Genomic DNA, 6415 nt, shown 5'->3' with positions numbered 1-6415 from the left:
TGACTAAATTTTACTTCACATGGTAAAAGACCAATTTCATCTGTTCAAATCATTGATAAAGACATTAGTTAAAACATTACATTTACCATCGTATAATATTTTTGAGCAGCAAAATTTAAGTATGGCACATTTTTAGCCATAAATATCAATTTGTACAATTGATAATTTCATATAAGCTCAATAGGAGCTCTAGCCAAATTCATAACTTTGTGAAAGTTAGAATATGTTGCAACATTGTAATTCGAATTCGATTTCTTAATCTTGCCGTTCATAATACTCATTGAGACAATACGTCACTTTGACTTTAATAGAATGAGCATGCGAGCTTAGACTACTTAATTGATTCAATGAGTGAGCTTCATGCTCTAGTAATCATTCATGGATTTGCCTTTGGCAATATCAATCCTTCAAGGATTTGGTTAAGCAATTTGTTTATAATGACACATAAAATTTGGGAACATGCGTTAATGTGTCTTTACCATCTTCATATAATAAAATAAGACAATTTGCCATAAGCTTCTCGTCCATACCAACCATATGTAACACCGTACTTATAGAAAAATTGTCGTTTAGAGAAGAACAATGAGAGTTTCATAGTGATTTCAATTCACTAAAATTTCACCCTTATGTTATTTAGGGATTGTAAAGTCTAAATATTTCATTACGTTTCCACTAATCATTTCATTGGAATTGCCTCTTTCCAATTTGACCAATAATATACTTTGTCGATATAACGAAGCGTGGAACAATGCACAACACTTGATGATATTAGTAGCTACTATCGTTAGTTGTATCATCAATTTTCAATCTCACACATTCATATATGCGCGCATAAGCTATAATAAGCTTTATAGATATTGAGTACTCATGCCTCTAATAAAGCAAATATTTGTCTCTTGAGGACAATTTATTTGAGAATGCGGATCTTTATATAACCTCAAGAAGAGTGTTATAAGGCTTGTATAATCTTCTTTTAGAGGAAACTAATCACATTGGACTTAGTGGATATTACACAACATAAATTCACGCCGTTACATTAGTTTATTCTCCCCCCTAACGGCGAGAAGATTATCAAATTGACCATACTCCGAAATGTGTTTGAAACAAATATTTGATTATTTATTTATTGGTGGGTGGCGAGCCCAAACCAAGATTTTGGTAAAAAAAAAATATGTAATGATATTGTCACTTTCTCAATTAATTGATTAAGATTCTCCATAAAAGTAAAATGAGGAATTCATGGTGGATAAATATCTCAACACCAATTTTAGAATAGATTATTCTCCCCCTAATAGCAGGGAATGTATGACTAAAAGTGACTACCCGTGAAAACATGCGGTTAAATTCCCTTGTAATTTACAACATTTTAAAGTTGTGTAGAGAAGTCTAAGTGACAATATAAATTGACAAGAACTTGTCATGCCAAAATATTATTATATTTGGCTATATGAAACAAATAGTTCATATATAGTATACTGTGTTTGATTAATATAACCAAATAAGGTGGAAATTATCTTCACCAAAATATTCCCTATCGGTAACAAGATATGAGCTCAATTTTGGCCATCAATCAAGATTTTGCATTTATTGAGATGATTGTTACCTTAACTTTTGTACACACCAATGCTTTTACCAACTCAATTACTTGTGGTGGTTAACATTTAGATTAGAGTTGGTTTTCCTTTTTCGATTTTTTTTGCCACACAAGCAATAACAAACTAGAAGTTCTTAATGAACAATCTAGTTAAAACTTGCCAAATTAATGGCTAATTCTGGGTAGTTAATAGTGAATAACCAAATCTCTAACTCGATCCATTCAAGCCGTGAGTTTAATTATACGTAGTCTAATTTATTTTAAAAGTATTGGTTTCAATTACCTTACCATTTCACTGCATATAATTTTGCACATATATACGGTGAGCTATGACTTCTTCCTTTGTGAACCTTAAGTTTTTTTTTTTTTTTTTTTTTTTAGGGGTAAGTTTTTGTTTATTTCTTCTACCTTCCTCTGGTTTAATCAAAACTTGGAAATAGATTTCTAATCCCTTTACGACAACTCTTATATCTTAATCACAACAGTTAGGAACTCACGTATACTAGCGGTTTTGGATATGGTGTTGGAAGGAGAGATTGTTTTTTATGAGGTTGTCTGTAAAAAAATAATGAAATTTCTAAAACAGTTTAGTTGCTTGTAGCCATATAAAAGAATGATTTATGTGGTTAAAGACTTAGAGTTGAGCCTCAATCGGCTCATGGTAGAGTAGAAGACATATGCATCCTCATCATCCTCATCTTTTAGTATTCCTTCAAATTAATGAAATTTCTTAGCTTCTAAAAATATAAAAGATAATAAACTCTTATTGTAATTAAAGTAAAGAAAAGATAGAATAGAAGACGCAGAGATAATAGTTGGGATGAGGTAAAAGTCTACTCATTCATTCTCATTAACTTCTTTATATAGAGGTAGAGTTTACATCAGAGTACATAACTAATGAGTAATTACGTGGACAGCCACATAGATTATAATATTTATAACACTCCCCATTGGATGTCCACCAATGAATGATGAAATTAAATGTGCTTAATGTTGTTTCGTTAAAAACCTTGTCAGGTAAGAAAAACCCAGTGGAAGAAAAATAACACTGGTCGAAGGAGAAAAAGAGTACAACGCGCATATGTCTTAAGTAGCATACTTCTGAATGCTCCCCTTGATAAGAATCGCCCCTGAACGTTGCAAGCTTGATGCGCCATAAATAACAGTTTGATTTGTTCATTATTAAAGTGAGACCATGCGTGTTTTGCATATAGGGGCTTATCATAAATTGTGTACCTGTAAAGTTAAAACAATACCAACAAATCTAAATGATTATAAATAGGTCTTACCTCATTGAGTCATATGACCAATTCATACACTAAGCAATAGCTAAACAAGATAAGCAAATTGGCATTAAAACATTGAAATATCTCATGGCGTATCTAGCCATACACATTAATATCTTTGTGTAGTGATATGTCTCATATAAGCTCTTCAAGATCTCTGAGTAATTCATAACTTCCCAAGAGTTAGAATATGTTGCAATATAATGATCATAATTCAAATTCGATTGTATAATTCGATCATAGTACTCATTGAGGTAATTTCGAACACGTTAGCTATAACGGAATGAGTATATATAAACTAACTTTAGACTATTTGATTCCATGAAGTAGCTTTAGGCTCTTTTAAGTATTCATGGATTGAATTACATTAGAATCATTCATGTACTTGAATCATTCATGTACTTGAGTCATTTAAGAATTTGACAAGCGATACGCTTGTAATGACACTTTATTTTTGGGAATTTGCTTCTAGCAATGTGTCTTTTACGATCCTTATAATATACAAGGACAAATGTCGTAAGTTTCTCGTCAATAACAACTACATTTATTATGTAACACTGTACTTACATAAAATTGTCACGTATAAGGAAAGATATTTACAATCCCCATGTCTCTTGTAGACATTATGCCATAGTGATTTATTTTCACTATAATTAATACCCTTTTGTATCATGTAGGGTTAAAGGTCAAAGTATCTCATCACGTTTCAAATATTTAGTTTCATTGGAATTGTCTATTTCCAATTTAGCCAATAATATGTTTTGTTGATATGCATAATGAAACGTGGAATAAGATCGATTAATACAGTTCTTAATGGTCTTTGGTAGCTACTATTTGTAAATTGTCATAGATGATCATCATTCATAAATCCCACACATTCTTATATGCATGCATTTTTTATATTGGGTACCCATGCCACTTTTAGGGCAAATATTGTTACTTCTAGGACAAATATTATCTAGCGAATGTGGATCTTTTACTTGTAATATCATGTAGACCATTAGAAGACCTCTATAATCTTCAATTTTCAGGACCTTAAAACTTTATACCTAGTGGATACATTCCACTCAAATTCACGCCATTATTCAAATGACAGTAGTCTTATTCTCCCCCTAATGGCGGGAAGACTGTCTTATTTTGACCGTGAGCATATATTACGTCTAAAGATCTATCACTTTCTTTCGAGTGAGATTTTCATTGGCTGGTGGCAAACCTAAACCAAGTATGAGGTCAAAAACATTATATTCATTAATATCAACCAAGATATCATTCTCTAATGGCGTACATACAACCTTTGTATGTGTAGCCGTATTAGAAACTCTAACATTGTATCATGACATTCTCTTCAGGAGAACCATGTCACTTGGATACATGTGTATCCCACAAATCAAATGGGGTATAGAGTATTTAAGTTAATATGGATGGTCATAGACTTTAATCCATGCTGATGCCTATGCTTTTAGCATATACGTTTGTCAAGATCTTTTATCAAATCACTAGCTGAGACATTTCTCAAAATCAAAATGAGAAGGTGGATAAACAACTCTCACCACTCTACATCGTTCTTCAGGAACAATCCCTCTCCCCCTCATGATGGGAGGATTGTCTCATTAAAGTGACAACTCAAAAATATGCGACAAATAAACAATTGGCTATAAGTAGGGCTAGTGATCATCAAAATTTGTTATTGATTCCAGGCAACACTATAAGTACAATATGACATAACTTGTCATGCCAAATAATGTATTTGGTTAAATGAACTTCTGGTTCATGATATTATATGTCTTAATTCACTGTAAAATTTGGCACAATCTATATCATATATTAATCGATTTTGAACCGCATTGGAGACGCTTAATTCAAAGTGGATGCTAATCTGGAACCATCAATCATATGTGAAATCGAACCTTCAGGTTCGAATTTATAATGTTAGAATGATAGGTTCTCATATTTCGTATGTCAAACTTCGGGTTCAAATAATTCAAGTGCTCGAAACTTCAGGCTCGAGTAACCCAAGTGACACTTCATACGTTCAAGATATAAGGCTGATGGCCCGTATGAATAACAATAAAATTTAAACAATAAGTACAATAATGAAATTGCAAGATAATGAATACAGTTAGGTATGGTATCAAACACCCATCATCCTAATTGTTATCGTTAACAGTAAAAAAAAGAAAAAGAAAATTGATGATCATATGTTCGAATTGCTGCCAATTATATTTAGTACTTGAACTAACAGAAATTGAGAAAACTAATAATTGATTTATGGAAATTGAGACACATAGATGAAGAGTACCCGATCGATGAAAAACAACAAAGTTATATCCAGGCTTTCATATCATCATCGAGTTAGAGATAAGGAGAGAAAAAAAAAATGTTTAGCCGTGATGATAACATATTATAAAATAAAGAAAAGATAGAATAGAAGACGCAGAGAGAATAGTTGGGAGGAGATAAAAGTCTACTCATTCATTCTCATTAGTGACGAGTGCAAAACCTGCATCAAATAAACCCTTTTTATCGTTAGTAACATTGAGTAAGTAGGGTATCGTATAGGGCCGGGGATTGAGGGTACCTTGCAAAACAAAGCGTTAGAAAAACACAACAAATATTAACAAGTAATAAAACATTTAAACAATTTACAAAAGTAGCTACTGTTCCATAGAACAGCAGTCGAAAACCTAATTAAAAACCTAACCTAAACTACTCAGAAAAATATGAAAATTTACAGAGATCTACTAGACACACAGAGGAACTACTGTACAAATTTTCAGGGGATTCGGAGATCGTTTGATATGAAAATAAAATAAAAGAAAACACAGAACAGAAGAGTGACGAAAATCCTAAACTAAAAAGAAACAAAAACCTAAGCTACTATATACATGTGATCGTCTCTTTGCACACAAGAAAACACTAAATCAGATTCATATAATCAAATAGCTATGTAATTTCAACCCTAACAACCTAAATCATGCATATGGAGAAACGAATCAAATTCCATGTTTCAAGTAATTTACCGACACGGACTTAACTACTCAAAACCCTTCTAACCTCTCATAGATATGTACCGACACGGACTTCATATCCAAAATAGATCAAAGGAAGAACTTGAACATGTTAGAATGTAATTCACCGACGCGGACTTCAAAAACATCCTAGCATGCAACCTATAACTCCTTACCATTCTAGTTCATGTTTACCGACGCGGACTTAACACAAACAATGGCACATATTGATTAAGAACAAGTCATAAGTTGTCAATCACACATATAAACATAATTTAGATCATCAAAAGCATCATGAATTACACCAACAACTCAAGTGTATAGATCTGATTTTCATGATTATAAGAACAAACTCAATCAAAAATCCAACTCATGAACACAAACGAATAAGAGAGATGGAAACAAACTAAAAGTAATTGAATAGATAATAAAAGAAAACATGAGGTCTGAGTTTAGATTACACTTTGAGTATTGAAACAAGGAACTACGCCGAGAATTACAGAGGAGAAGGCACGGCAAGAGAAATC

This window comes from Fragaria vesca, linkage group LG4 (genome assembly GCF_000184155.1).
Source record: "Fragaria vesca subsp. vesca linkage group LG4, FraVesHawaii_1.0, whole genome shotgun sequence".
NCBI classification, from domain to species: Eukaryota; Viridiplantae; Streptophyta; class Magnoliopsida; order Rosales; family Rosaceae; genus Fragaria; species Fragaria vesca.
The sequence above is the reverse complement of the archived record's forward strand: the minus strand, read 5'-3'. Positions refer to the sequence as shown.